Source organism: Pristiophorus japonicus, chromosome 16 (assembly GCF_044704955.1).
Source record: "Pristiophorus japonicus isolate sPriJap1 chromosome 16, sPriJap1.hap1, whole genome shotgun sequence".
Taxonomy (NCBI): domain Eukaryota; kingdom Metazoa; phylum Chordata; class Chondrichthyes; family Pristiophoridae; genus Pristiophorus; species Pristiophorus japonicus.
In genome coordinates this window covers 63288933-63304601 of record NC_091992.1, presented here as the reverse complement: position 1 = coordinate 63304601, position 15669 = coordinate 63288933, and the positions used below count along the sequence as shown (strand labels likewise).

At 47.3% G+C, this 15669-nt stretch overlaps 1 pseudogene; it reads right to left on the bottom strand.

Annotated features, from left to right (window-relative positions):
- Nucleotides 1-14141: 14141 nt before the first annotated feature.
- On the bottom strand, nucleotides 14142-14379 carry LOC139227261 (U2 spliceosomal RNA; annotated as a pseudogene).
- Between the last annotated feature and the right edge of the window lie 1290 nt (nucleotides 14380-15669).

The window sequence follows — 15669 nt, the reverse complement described above, 5'->3', positions numbered from 1 at the left end:
TACAAATTATTTACAAGTTGAGACGATCCAGGGCCCTACGCTTTCTGGTTGATTGTCTGAGTTCAAACTCTGGCATGGGTGAGTTGGTCGGACCATTGCTGCACTGCGGTGTGGCTGGTCTGACAGGACTATTGGTAATAGTGGGTTCATCCTCTTGAGTGACAGCGAGGTCGATTGCTGGTTGGGTGTGTGTTGGTGGATCGATGATGGTGATGTACTCTTCAGGTTGTTCCTGGTTGCCGGTGAACTGCAGTTTGGTCTGATCCAAATGCTTTCTGCACATTTGTCCATTCAATAGTTTGACTATAAACACTCTATTCCCCTCCTTGGCCAAGACAGTGCCAGCGACCCATTTAGGACCATGACCGTAATTAAGGACAAACACAGGGTCGTTAACATTAATGTCATGCGATACAGCTGCGCGATCGTGGTACATGTTTTGCCGGTGACGCCGGGTTTCCACATGATCATTTAGATCCAGGCGGACTAGGGAAAGCCTGGTTTTGAGTGCTCTCTTCATTAACAATTCTGCAGGGGGAACCCCAGTGAGCTAGTGGGATTGTGTCCAGCAGCTGAGCAGAACCCGAGATAAGCGAGTCCGCAAGGAGTCTGAAGTGGCATACAAATTGGCCAGAAATAGCAACGAACCTGGGGACTGGGTGAAATTTAGAACTCAGCAGAGGGTTTGATTAGGGCAGGGAAAATGGAGTACGAGAAGAAGCTTTCAGGGAACATTAAGGCGGATTGCAAAAGTTTCTATAGGTATGTAAAGAGAAAAAGGTTAGTAAAGACAAACGTAGGTCCCCTGCAGTCAGAATCAGGGGAAGTCATAACGGGGAACAAAGAAATGGCAGACCAATTGAACAAGTACTTTGGTTCAGTATTCACTAAGGAGGACACAAACAACCTTCCGGATATAAAAGTGGTCAGAGGGTCTAGTAAGGAGGAGGAACTGAGGGAAATCTTTATTAGTCGGGAAATTGTGTTGGGGAAATTGATGGGATTGAAGGCCGATAAATCCCCAGGGCCTGATGGACTGCATCCCAGAGTACTTAAGGAGGTGGCCTTGGAAATAGCGGATGCATTGACAGTCATTTTCCAACATTCCATTGACTCTGGATCAGTTCCTATCGAGTGGAGGGTAGCCAATGTAACCCCACTTTTTAAAAAAGGAGGGAGAGAGAAAACAGGGAATTATAGACCGGTCAGCCTGACCTCAGTAGTGGGTAAAATGATGGAATCAATTATTAAGGATGTCATAGCAGCGCATTTGAAAAATGGTGACATGATAGGTCCAAGTCAGCATGGATTTGTGAAAGGGAGATCATGCTTGACAAATCTTCTGGAATTTTTTGAGGATGTTTCCAGTAAAGTGGACAAAGGAGAACCAGTTGATGTGGTATATTTGGACTTTCAGAAGGCTTTCGACAAGGTCCCACACAGGAGATTAATGTGCAAAGTTAAAGCACATGGGATTGGGGGTAGTGTGCTGACGTGGATTGAGAACTGGTTGTCAGACAGGAAGCAAAGAGTAGGAGTAAATGGGTACTTTTCAGAATGGCAGGCAGTGACTAGTGGGGTACCGCAAGGTTCTGTGCCGGGGCCCCAGCTGTTTACATTGTATATTAATGATTTAGACGAGGGGATTAAATGTAGTATCTCCAAATTTGCGGATGACACTAAGTTGGGTGGCAGTGTGAGCTGCGAGGAGGATGCTATGAGGCTGCAGAGTGACTTGGACAGGTTAGGTGAGTGGGCAAATGCGTGGCAGATGAAGTATAATGTGGATAAATGTGAGGTTATCCACTTTGGTGGTAAAAATAGAGAGACAGACTATTATCTGAATGGTGACAGATTAGGAAAAGGGAAGGTGCAACGAGACCTGGGTGTCATGGTGCATCAGTCATTGAAGGTTGGCATGCAGGTACAGCAGGCGGTTAAGAAAGCAAATGGCATGTTGGCCTTCATAGCGAGGGGATTTGAGTACAGGGGCAGGGAGGTGTTGCTACAGTTGTACAGGGCCTTGGTGAGGCCACACCTGGAGTATTGTGTACAGTTTTGGTCTCCTAACTTGAGGAAGGACATTCTTGCTATTGAGGGAGTGCAGCGAAGATTCACCAGATTGATTCCCGGGATGGTGGGACTGACCTATCAAGAAAGACTGGATCAACTGGGCTTGTATTCACTGGAGTTCAGAAGAGTGAGAGGGGCCCTCATAGAAACGTTTAAAATTCTGACGGGTTTGGACAGGTTGGCTGCAGGAAGAATGTTCCCAATGTTGGGGAAGTCCAGAACCAGGGGTCACAGTCTAAGGATAAGGGGTAAGCCATTTAGGACCGCGATGAGGAGAAACTTCTTCACCCAGAGAGTGGTGAACCTGTGGAATTCTCTACCACAGAAAGTAGTTGAGGCCAATTCACTAAATATATTCAAAAGGGAGTTAGATGAAGTCCTTACTACTCGGGGGATCAAGGGGTATGGCGTGAAAGCAGGAATGGGGTACTGAAGTTTCATGTTCAGCCATGAACTCATTGAATGGCGGTGCAGGCTAGAAGGACTGAATGGCCTGCTCCTGCACCTATTTTCTATGTTTCTATGTTTCTATGTCACGGGTTTCAAGCTCTGCTTGATAGTTTGGACTGACCGTTCCGTTTGACTGTTCGATGCGGGCTTAAACGGGGCAGACCTGACATGCTTGATGCCATTGCGGGTCATAAACTCGTTGAATTCCGAGCTGGTGAAACACGGTCCATTATCACTGACAAGGATGTCGGGCAAGCCATGGGTGGCGAACATAGCCCGGAGGCTTTCAATGGTGGCAGTGGATGTGCTGGATGACATGATTACGCATTCAATCCATTTAGAGTAAGCGTCCACTACAACTAAAAACAACTTTCCGAGAAAAGGGCCAGCAAAATCTACGTGGATCCTGGATCACGATTTGGAGGGCCATGGGCACAGACTCAATGGAGCCTCCCTTGGTGCATTGCTCAATTGTGAGCACATGTTGCACTGGTGTACGCATGACTCTAAGTCCAAGTCAATGCTGGGCCACAAACATGTGACCTGGCTATAGCCTTCATCATGACCATGCCTGGGTGGGTATTGTGTAGGTTGAGTATGAAAGTTTCCCTGCCGTTTTTTGGCAAAATCACACAATTATCCCATAAGAGACAATCCGATTGAATGGACATTTCATCTTTGCGTCGGTGAAACGGCTTAATTTCATCTTGCATTTCCCCGGGAATGGCCGACCAGCTCCCATTGAGGACGAAACTTTTTACAAGTGATAGCACAGGATCCTGGCTGGCCCAGGTCCTGATCTGGCGAGCAGTGACGGGCGACCCTTCGCTCTCAAAAGCATCCATGACCAGAAGTAAGTCTGCGGGCTGCGCCATTTCCACCCCAGTAGTGGGCAATGGTAGCTGACTGAGGGCATAAGCATAGTTCTCCGTGCCTGATCTGTGGCAGATAACATAGTCATAGGTGGACAATGTTAGTGCCCATCTTTGGATGCGGGATGAAGCATTGGTGTTTATACCTTTGCTTTCTGAAAACAGCGAAATGAGTGGTTTGTGGTCGGTTTCACAGCTCAAACCGAAGTCCAAATAGGTATTGGTGCATTTTCTTAACCCCATGTACACATGCTAACGCATCTTTCTCAACCATACTGTAGGCTCTTTCAGCCTTAGACAGACTTCTAGACGTGTATGTAACTGGTTGAAGTTTGCCTGATACATTGGTTTGCTGTAACACACAGCCGACCCCGTACAAAGATGCATCACAAGCTAGTACTAATCGTTTACATGGGTCATACAGTACAAGTAACTTATTAGAACAAAGTAAGTTTCTGGCCTTCTCAAAGGCTATCTCTTCAGATTTACCCCAAACCCAGTCGTCACCCTTACGTAGCAACATGTGCAACGGTTCCAGCAAAGTGCTTAACCTGGGTAGAAAGTTACCAAAATAGTTGAGGAGTCCCAGGAACAAATGCAGCTCCATCACATTCTGTGGTCTGGGTGCATTCTTGATGGTCTCTGTCTTTTGAGTCCGTGGGTCTGATGCCATCTGCCACAATCCTTCTCTCAAACAATTCGACCTCAGGCGCCAGGAAAAACACTTGGAGCATTTCAGCCTGAGTCCCACTCTATCTAGTCGACTTAGAACCTCTTCCAGGTTGTGCAGATGTTCGGTAGTGTCACGACCAGTGATCAGGTTGTTGTCTTGAGACACAACGGTGCGCGGAACCGATTTCAGCAGACTCTCCATGTTCCTCTGAAAGATGGCAGCAGCTGAACGAATCCCAAAAGGGACGTTGTGGTATATAAACAGTCCTTTGTGCGTGTTGATGCACGTCAATCTTTTCGAAGATTCAGCCAGCTCCTGTTTCATGGAGGCGGAGGTTAGGTCCAACTTGGTGAACGACTTCCCCCCTGCTAATGTTGCGAACAGGTCATCCACCTTGGGTAGCGGGTACTGGTCTTGTAATGAGACTCGGTTGATCGTTACCTTGTAGTCTCCGCAGATTCTGACCGTGCCAACAAAGGAACAATTGGACTGGCCCACTCGTTGAACTCGACTGCCGATATGATTCCCTCTCGTTGAAGTCTGTCCAGTTCGATCTCGACGTTCACCCTCATCATATATGGAACCGCTCGAGCATTGTAATGAACAGGCCTTGCATCGGGAACTAGATGGATCTCCACCTTGGCACCTGTGAAGTTGCCGATGCCTGGTTTAAATAGCGACGGAAACTTGCTCAGCACTTGGGCGCATGCGGCATCATCCACTTAAGATAGTGACTTGATGTCGTCCCAGTTCCATCGAATCTTTCCCAGCCAGCTTCTGCTGAATAGTGTTGGGCCATCGTCTGGTACAATCCACAAAGATAAATCATGCACAGATCCATCGTACGATACCTTAACTGCCGCACTGCTAATGACTGGTATGAGCTCTTTGGTGTAGATGCACAGCTTTGTCTGAATCAGGCTCAGTTTGGGCCTTTGTGCCTTGTTGCCCCACAGTTTCTCAAAAGCCTTCTGGCTCATAATTGACTGACTCGCCCCCATGTCCAACTCCATTGATACCGGAATACCATTCCATTTGACAATCAGCATGATAGGAGGACTCTTGGTTATGAAGGTGTGTACCTTGTTGAGTTGCTTCTCTTGTTTGTTCTGTGTGATCTGTGCCGGATCGATCATCCTCTGCCGACTTTGCCACGTGGTGAATCGCAGCACTCTTGCACGTTCGCTGGAGGTGCCCCATTGTTTCGCAGCCTTTGCACACGTAGTGCTTGAATCGACATTGATGGGCTCGATGATTACCCCCGCAGCGCCAACATGGTGCTAATGGATTTACATTCACGCCCAATGGCGGACTCTGAGTCATTCCAGGTCTTGTAGCTGCAGATTTGTAGGCCCTGCCATCTGCAGTTCTGCTTTTATGCACGTTATTTTATGCACATTACTTGCCGGTGAGCTTTGATGCTGGGAAGCTATCTGTCTGGTATTATCGCTCGTGGATATGAATGCCTGGGCTATCGTGATGGCCTTGCTCAGGTCTAGGGATTCGACAGACAGCAGCTTGCGAAGAATGACCTTGTAGCCGATGCCAAGCACAAAAAAGTCCTGCAGCATTTCTCCCAAAATCCAACAAATTCGCAAGTTCCCGCAAGGCATCTCAGGTTGGCGACATAACTCGCCACGTCCTGGCCCTCGGAGCAGTGTTGCGTGCAGAAGCGATACCTGGCCGTTAAAACGCTCTCCTTCGACTTGAGGTGATTTTGAACCAGTATACACAACTCTGTATATGTCTTCTCCACTGGTTTCTCCGGTGCTAGCAGATTCTTGATGAGGCTGTATATTGTGGACCCACACATGGTGAGGAGAATCACCCTGCGCTTGATCGCTTTATTGTCTCCATCCAACTCATTGGTCACGAAGTACTGGTTGAGATGCTCAACGAAGGCTTCCCAATCATCACCCTCCACAAATCTCTCTAAAATACCAACAGCAGCGATGACCGCGTGAAAGTTCGTAATCTGTTACTCATCGCCAATTGTTATGTATGAAAGAACTCCACAAGACTGAGTACTGTGAGCTAAAACTGATGTGACCTTAGTCTCTTTAATACAACTCCAGAGTGCCTATGCAGCATGGCAGACAACCTTTTATACTCCCTTGCACGAGGTCTGCAGGTGATCTTTGGGCCTCCAAAAGTTGCGCCATCTGGTGGCAAGGCTTACACAGTTACAATGTTTACAAACATAGCATCATCGACATTAACATAGCCCCAAAGCAGAGTGGACAGCAGAAACAGTTCCGCATAAAAATCAATGCGGGGGCACTTAAGACCCAGCTAACAGAGTCCTATACAGCCAGTGTCTCACAACTAACCTGGCATGCCTTGATGACCCCGAGATGCTGAATTCCCACAGCGCTTGATCTGCGTCCAGGCCTCCTTAACCAGTGCCTGTGAAGAGACATTTGGTCACTCAATCAAAAAACACCAGGACTGGTTTGATGAGAATGATCAGGAGATCCAAGAACTAATAGATCGCAAGCGCAGAGCATTTTTGAATCTCAAGCTACAACTCTGGAGCAGCAAAGCAACATTACAGGCAGCTCAAGGCTCAGGTCCAACAAAAACCCAGGACCTAAAGAACAGGTGGTGGATGGAGAAAGCACAGGAGATACAACAACTGGCCAACAGCCATGATGTGCGAGGATTCTTCATCGCAGTCAAGGCCACCTATGGTCCAACCTCCCAAGGCCCCACCTCATTGCTGGCCAAGAACGGGGAAACACTCATCAAGGACACCAAGGCTGTCAGGGCCCGCTGGAAGGAACACTTCGAAGATCTCCTCAATCGAGACTCTGCCTTTGACTCGAATGTTCTCGACTCCGTCCCGCAGCATGCTACCCGCCACCACCTCAGTGAAACCCCCAACGTTGCAAGAGATAGGAAAAGCCATAAAACAGCTCAAGAACAACAAGGCTACGGGAATGGATGGAATCCCTGCTGAGGCGCTAAAGTATGGCGGAGAGGCGCTGTTGGCGCAGATACATGACCTCATCCCTCTCATCTGGAGGGTGGAGAGCAAGCCGAGAGATCTTAGAAATGCAGTGATCGTGACCATCTTTAAAAAAGGGGACAAGTCTGACTGCGGCACCTACAGAGGAATCTCCCTGCTATCAGCCACTGGGAAAGTTGTTGCTAGAGTTCTCCTCAACTGTCTTCTCTCTGTGATGTGGAGCTCCTCCCGGAGTCACAGTGCGGATTTTGTCCCCTACGGGACACAACGGATATGATGTTTGTAGCGTGACAGCTGCAGGAAAAATGCAGGGAGCAGCGTAGCCCTTATACATGGCCTTTCTCGACCTTACAAAGGCCTTTGACACTTTCAACCGCGAGGGTCTATGGAGCGTCCTCCTCCGTTTCGGATGCCCCCAAAAGTTTGTCAACATCCTTCGCCTGCTCCACAACGACATGCAGGCCGTGATCTTTACCAACAGACCCAATCCACGTTTGGACCGAGGTCAAACAGGGCTGCATCATCGCCCCAACCCTTTTCTCAATCTTCCTCGCTGCCACGCTCCAGGTCACAGTCAACAAGCTCCCCACTGGAGTGGAACTAACTACAGAACCAGTGGGAAGCTTTTCGACCTTCGCCATCTCCAGGCCAGGTTCAAGACCACCCCAACCCCTGTCGTTGAGCTACAGTACGTGGACGGCGCCTGTGTCTGCACACATTCAGAGGCTGAACTCCAGGATATAGTTGACGTATTTACTGAGGCATACGAAAGCATGGGCCTTACGCTAAACATCCATCAGACAAAGTTCCTCCACCAGCCTGTCCTCGCCGCAAAGCACTGCCCCCCAGTCATCGGGATCCACGACACGGCCCTCGACAATGTGGACCATTTCCCATACCTCGGGAGCCTCTTATCAACAAAAGCAGACACTGACGACGAGATTCAACACCGCCTCCAGTGCGTCCGCCTGAGAAAAAGAGTAGTCGAAGACCAGGCCCTCAGATCGACCACCTGATCTACAGTAGAAAAGGTAAAGTTAGGTTGTCACAGGGGAATAAGGATTTCTGTAATCATGACTTTTTTACTGCCAATCTGCAAGAATTAATGGCAAGTTTCAACTCTGAGATCCTGCAGTAACAGACTACTTTCTTGCGCTGGATGGTCTGCAGCTAGTTTCTCATCTTCTTGAGCCTTATCTGCCATGGTTCCTTCATGCTCCTCATCATCTTCCATGATGAGGCATCACTGAAGAGTGAAATTGTGCAGCATGCAGTCTGAAGGACTTTGGAGGCCCTGTTGTGGTTACAGTTTAATGTATCCTCCCCATAATTGATTCAAATATCTGAAGCATCCCAATCAGATAAGCCTCATTATACTTATTATGTTGCTGCTCATGGGTCATATGCACGTATCATTAGACATGGTTGCAGTGGGATCCCAATGTCTCCAAGAAGCTAACCTTCCAGTCTTCTTTCACTTTCAAACAATTCCAGCATGTATTGACTTAAAGCAGAGCAAAGTGTATGACCTCTCAGGACAACACACATCGAGCTGCATTAATCAACGCTGTGAATCCTATACCAGGTGAATGCTGATGGAGTAAATCCTCTTTTATTCACAGCTCACATGACTATGACATAAATCTCATCTGGGCCAGAGGAAGAAATTGGGAAAAACTGCAGAACATAGGGAGAAAGGGGCTGATTTAAAAAGGGGTTCGGGGGAAGTGGGATGCAGGGGGACAACTGAACAGCTGGTTTTGATTTTTAAAAAGAAATCCTTGAACTCTTCACAATGAGTATCAGAAATGAGGATGGATGGTACAAGGGAGTTAGATTGGAGGAAGTGGTTAGTAGTGGAGGAGAGCAACTTGGAATCGTCCTTACAAACAATGATAATCCTGGATTAATATGAGGATTTTGTCATAGATTTAAAGCAATTCCTAATATCCTTGAATATGCATTCTCAGATATAGGGAGAATGACATCAGACATAAGGGAGCCAAGAGTTATAGGGAGCGGGCAGAGAAGTGGAGTTGAGGCCAAGATCAGACCATCCATGGTCGTATTGAATGGCAGAGCAGGCTCGAGGGGCCAAATGGCCTCCCCTGCTCCTATTTTTTATGTTCTTATAAGCAACATTTACCAAGAAGTAATATTTTTCAGTAAGATATTGCTACATCTGGGATGCAGATTTAAGGAAATCAAAATATCTGTTATAGATGCAGATAAGGATCAAATTCTGATAATCTTTATGCTTATATCTGCCCTATATCTGAGAATGCATATTCAAGGATATTAGGAACTATTGTAAATCTATGACCAAATCCCCATATTAATCCAGGATTATCATTGTTTGTAAGACAATTCCAAGCTGCTCTCCTCCACCACTAAGCACTTCCTCCAATCTAATTTAGTTTATTGTTTGTACAATAATCTTTTCTGACAGATAGCACTAGAACACAATCTGAAATGTTTCCTCCCCCACAAACTATGGAATCTGGATCGGATATTGAGAATTAAATTCCAGGGCTGTGAAATTCAGCCATTAGAGCCAGCGGATAAAGCTGGTTTTGGTGAAGAAATGGCTTCCTCCTCAAATCCGCCCACTTTAGGCGCAGAACACAGTGGCAACCATTTTGGGCAGTTGGCAGCGTTGCCGTTGCCTGCGCTCGCTGCAGATATGGTAATTAGTCAGATCACAGGATTACATATGATATACTGCACAGGATCAGGCCATTAGGACCAACCAGACCATGCCGGCATTTATACTCCACTCGAGCAACCTCCCGTCTTTCTTCATCTAACTTTATCAACATAATCCTCTATTCCACTCTCCCTCATACGTTTATCTAGCCTCCCCTTAAATGCATCTATAATATTTGCCTCAACTACTTCCTGTAGTAGCAAGTGCCACATTCTCACCACCCTCTGGGTAAAGAATTTTCTTCTGAATTCCTTATTTGATTTCTTGGTGACTATCTTATATTAATGGCCTCTAGTTATGCTCTTCCCCACAAGTGGAAACACTCTCTGTGTATCTACTCTATCAAAATCTCTCAACATTTTAAAGACCCCTATTCGGTCACCCCTCAGCCTTCTTTTTTCAAATGAAAAGAGACCCAGCCTGTTCCTGCTTTCCAGATATGTATACCCTCTTATTTCTGGTATCATCCTTGTGAATCTTCTCTGCACCCTCTCCAGTGCCTCTGTATCCTGTCTATAATATGGCGATCAGAATTGTACACAATACTCCAAGTGTGGTCTAACTAAGGTTCAATACAAGTTTAGCATAACTTCACTACTGTTTAATTCTATCCCTCTAGAAATAAACCCCAGTGCTTGGTTTGCTTTTTATGGCCTTGCTAACCTGTGTCGCTACTTTTAGTGATGTGTGTATTTGTATCCGAGATCCCTTTGTTCCCATACCCCACCCAGACTCACACCCTCCCAGTAATAAGTGACCTCCCTATTCTTCCTACCAAAATGTAATACCTCACAGTTATCTGTGTTGTACTTCACTTGCCAATTATATGCCCATTCTGCAAGTTTATTCATGTCCTCCTAAAATTTGTTGCATTCCTCCTCAGTATTGACTATCCCTCAATTTGGGGTCATGCACAAATTTAGAATATAAACAAAAAATGCTGGAAATACTCAGCGGGTCAGGCAGCATCTGTAGAGTGAGAAACAGAGATTATGGGCTAGAAATTCGACAGGTTTGCGCCTGTTTCACCGCCAGGGCGAAGCGATATTTTTTTTTTGCGATAAACGAGTCGCACAACATTTTGCACCCTGGCAGAAAATTCGGCAGTGGTTTAGCGCCGGCACTATAAGTTATTGCCCGCCCAATTTTTAAAGTGTTTTTATGATGTCAATCAGCGTGCAACACTGCGCTATCACCACAGATGGTAAATTTGAAGATATAGCCCGTTTTATTGCCCGCCTGAAAACCCGCCCAGAAAAAAAGTCGAACCCAGGTCAGACTCAGGGGGCACCCAGCGTTAACGGGGCCATCGTGAAAACGGAGCACAAGTTCAGTTCAGGAAAGGATTTGGAGAAGGAAGGCTGTGTTTTATACAGTAAAGTTTTATGTGAGTTAAGTTTGTTTTAAAGGACATTTAAGGATGTTTACAAGAATGGGGGCTGTCATGTATGTAACCTTCATGTAACTGTAACCTTCATGTAACAACACTGCATACTGTATACACCTAAGAAATGCACAACTTGACCACAGGGGGTGAACTTGTGGGAGACACTCCTCACCTGGTCATCCAGGTATATAAAGGGAGGTCCCACGCAGGGTGTTCACTTCTTGGTCGTGAATAAAGGTTCAGGTCACAGGGTGACCTTGTCTGCAGAATGTGCCTCATGTGAATTTCTAGTAGTGTGTAAGGACATTACATTTGGCGATGAGAAACAGGAATCAACGACTCACGAGAATGGCCACCGGTAGCACAGAGGAACGGTACTGTGTTGGTGAGGACTTGGACGATTTTGTTGAGAGGCTCCAGCAGAGCTTTGTCACGAAGGACTGACTGGGAGATGCAGCGGCTGACAAGCGAAGGGCGCATCTACTGACCAGCTGTAGACCTAAGATGTACGCGCTGACGAAAGACCTGCTCGCACCCGAGAAGCCTGCAGACAAAACCTTTGAAGAGCTCAGCAAACTGATCGGTGAGCACCTCAAACCGGCGAGCAGTATACACATGGCCCGACACCGATTCTATACACACCGACGTCGGGAAGGACAGAGCATATCGGACTTCGTTGCGGACCTTCGGTGCTTGGCCAGCCTTTGTAAGTTCACAGACGCCTGCAGGGGGGAGATGTTACGGGATTTCTTTATTGAGGGCATTGGTCATGCCGGGATTTTCAGAAAGCTAATTGAGACCAAGGACTTGACCTTGGAAGCAGTGGCGTTGATGGCTCAGACCTTCATGGCGGGGGAGGAGGAAACCAAGATAATATACGCGCGCAACTCTGCTTCCAACGTGGCGATGGATCAGGGAGTTAACATTGTAAACGCGACTCAGAACCCCGCAGGCAGGCAAGGGCAATTCGACACCACCCAGGCAGCAACAGACTCTAGAGTGGGTCCTCAACAGAGACAATTGCAGGTTGAACGGACATTTACGCCATCACGGTGGACAAGGCGTCCCGGGATGGGGCCACTGTCACCCATTAACAGAGTGCTCAAGAGTAATCAAAGAGACAATCAGAGAGGAATGCCTGGTAACAGGCCTTTTGTTCACAACGATCGCAGCTCATGCTGGAGGTGCGGGGGCAGACATGCTGCAAAAACCTGTAGGTTTCTGTAATGTCCTTACACACTACTATAAATTCACACGAGGCACATTCTGCAGACAAGGTCACTCTGTGACCTGAACCTTTATTCACAGGACCAAGAAGTGATGATCCTGCGTGGGACCTCCATTTATACACCTGGATGACCAGGTGAGGAATGTCTCTCACAAGTTCACCCCCTGTGGTCAAGGTGTGCATTTTTTAGGTGAATATGGTATGCAGTGTTGTTATGAAGGTTACAGTTACATGAAGGTTACATACATGACATCACCTCCCTCCCAACGTCTTATGGGGGTCAAAGATTAAGTCTTTCAGGCGGTCGACCCTCTCTCGTGGGGCTCTGGTTGTTGAGCCTTGGCATGCGTCTTTGTCACCTGTGGTGATTCCGGCTTGTCCGGGCTGGCCGCAGGGACTGTGAATGCTGTTGAATGTTCTTGTTGCTCGTTAACTGGCGGTGGTGTGGGCAACATCTCATGATCTTCCTCAGCTGAACCTTTTTTTTACTTGGTGCAGATGCTTGCGGCATATCTGTCCATTGTTAAGTCTGACCACTATGACCCTATTCCCCTCTTTGACAATTACAGTACCCTCAAGCCACTTGGGCCCCAAAGCGTGATTAAGAACAAATACAGGGTCATCGATTTCTATACATCTCCCTTTTGAGTTACAGTCATGGCACTCATTTTGGGACTGGCGCTTGCCCTCAACAATGTCTGACAGGACAGGATGAATGAGGGGCAGCCTTCATAACAACACTGCATACTGTATAGTAGTGTGTAAGGACATTACAGGGGCTATACTATGTCAGCCATTACTCCTGGCTGATTTTTGTGTGCAGCATCAAGCTAGATGAATGCTTATGGATGAGCATTTTGAGCATAATCGAAGAGCTCACAGATGTATGGGTAGGAGGCCTTAATTCCCACGAGGTTACAGGGACCAGCGCTCACACCTGCAGCTCTCTGAGGCACAGTGCATTCAAAGATTGCGCTTCCGAAAAGAGGTGGTCACAGAGATATGCCAGCTCATAAAGACAGACCTACAGCCTACCAGCAGCAACAGGACTGCACAACCTGTTGAGGTGAAGGTGACTGCAGCACTTGTCTTCTATGCCTCTGGCTCCTTTCAGGTATCAGCAGGGGACATCTGCTCCATCTTGCAGTTTGCTACACATGGCTGCATTCACCAGTTGACTACTGCACTGTACGCACGGAGGATGGATTTTATAATGTTCCCAATGAACAAGAAGGCACAGAATGAGAGGGCTTTAGGTTTTGGACGAATTGCTGGATTCCCCAAGGTTCAGGCTGCCATTGACTGTACAAGCATCGCTCTGCGAGCACCTTTACTCAATCCAGAAGTTTACCGAATCCAAAAGGGATTCCACTCCCTGAATGATACAAATCATCTGCGACCAAACTCAGCGCATCATGGCAGAAAATGCCCAATTTCCTGGGAGCACCCATAATGCTTTCATCTTGCATGAGAGCAGTGTCTCAGGCCTGTTTGAGCATCAGCCACAAGGCCAGAGCTGGATGCTGGGGGACAAAGATTACGGTCTCGCCACCTGGCTCATGACCCCCTCTGGTACCCTCGGAAACAAGCCAAGCATTGCTATAATGACAGCCATATAGCCACATGCAACATTGTAAAGCAGGGCTTCTGATTTTTTTTTATAAATTCGTTGCCAATCTTTCCAATTCTTTGTCAGATCATCTTGTCAGATTCCAAACGCCAGAGGTCACCTTGCACACATCAAGGATCACTCTGCGCCAATGCTCTTAGCCAAAAGGCCGAGAGCCACTGCACCATTCCTGGAAGTACTGCAATACCAGGTTCGTGCCATGGAGGTGGATGGGTCAGGCCCCCCACACACCTCCGTGGAGGTGGATGGGTCAAACCACCCCACCCACCTCCTATTTCCAAAAAGCATAGGAGAATCACCTTCCTGATCCAGGGAGAACCACGTTGGGGTCATGGTTACTCCCCTGTCAGGTCAGTTACGCATGATCTTAGCCAAAAGGCCGAGAAGCAGGGCTTCTGATTTTTTTTTTTTTTTTTTTTGAAATTCGTAGCCAATCGTTCCAATTCTTTGTCAAATCACAAACGCCAGAGGTCACCTTGCACACGCCAAGGATCACTCTGCGCCAATGCTCTTAGCCAAAAGGCCTAGAGCCACTGCACCGTTCCTGGAAGTACTGCAATACCAGGTTCGTGCCATGGAGGTGGATGGGTCAGGTCCTGATGCCTGGAGCACTCTGGAGGTTCCCTGCAATACTCCCCTCAGCAGGTCTCTGAGTTCATTGTGTAGTGCTGCATGCTACACAACTTAGTCATCATGAGGGAACAGGATTTGCCATTGGGGATTGCAGGACCACCTCAGGAGAGAGGGTAGGAGGACAAGAAAGAGAAGGATGAAGAGCCTGGCGATGAACCCATGCCACCACCACCACCACAGAGGGGGCCTTATACAACGCTTTGCTTGTAGGCTGAATGGCACGTTTGACCATTGCCTGGCCATTCTATCCCACCATGTTGACTATTCCCCCTCTTATTCTGCAAATGAGACACTACACAGGAATGGTTAAGGTGAACAAAATAATGTATTAAAGATACAGTAACCTGAATAAGATTTATTAAACATTGCAACTTGAATAAGATTTAACTTGACTAAAATTTAAACGTCTCAAAAGTGGAACAAAATTTATTAAACATTATTGTGAATTGGCAAACTTTTATAAAATTTTAACAACAACAGCAAAACAGTAAAACAACAATAAAACAAAACGAAAGAACAACCCCTGTACCAAATGTCTTTTACCTGTGTCCCCTCCTCCCCCCAACTCATCCTAAACCCCTCCCTTGCGTCATGACCGTACCCAAGGTGGTACTAAGACGTCATGCAGCAACGCAGCCAGAATCCTGCTGTAAAAGGGGGATAGACAATGGAGATGCCATATGTGGATCCGCTGGAGAAGCTTGGGGTATGGAAGGCCTGGCTTCTGAGTGGCAAGGCTGTTGCTTGACCTCACCACTCACAGGTGATGTTAGTCTGGATGTGACACTGGGGACTGTAGTATCAAAGATTGAGGCCATCAATTGCGCATGGGCATTGACAGTTCGGCGTTTTCATACTCGCACAGACAATCTGAGACATGGCCTCTCTTATGTCCGCAGATAGTGTTGCAATGTTTACGGGACTACGACCCAAGACCTCCAGCAGTTCCAGGTGTGCGCCTGCCTGTCTGTCAGCAGACCGGCTTTGCCGACTCACCCTCTGGAGAGATGGCACATGGGATTCAACCCCAGTGGTGCGTTGCTGCACG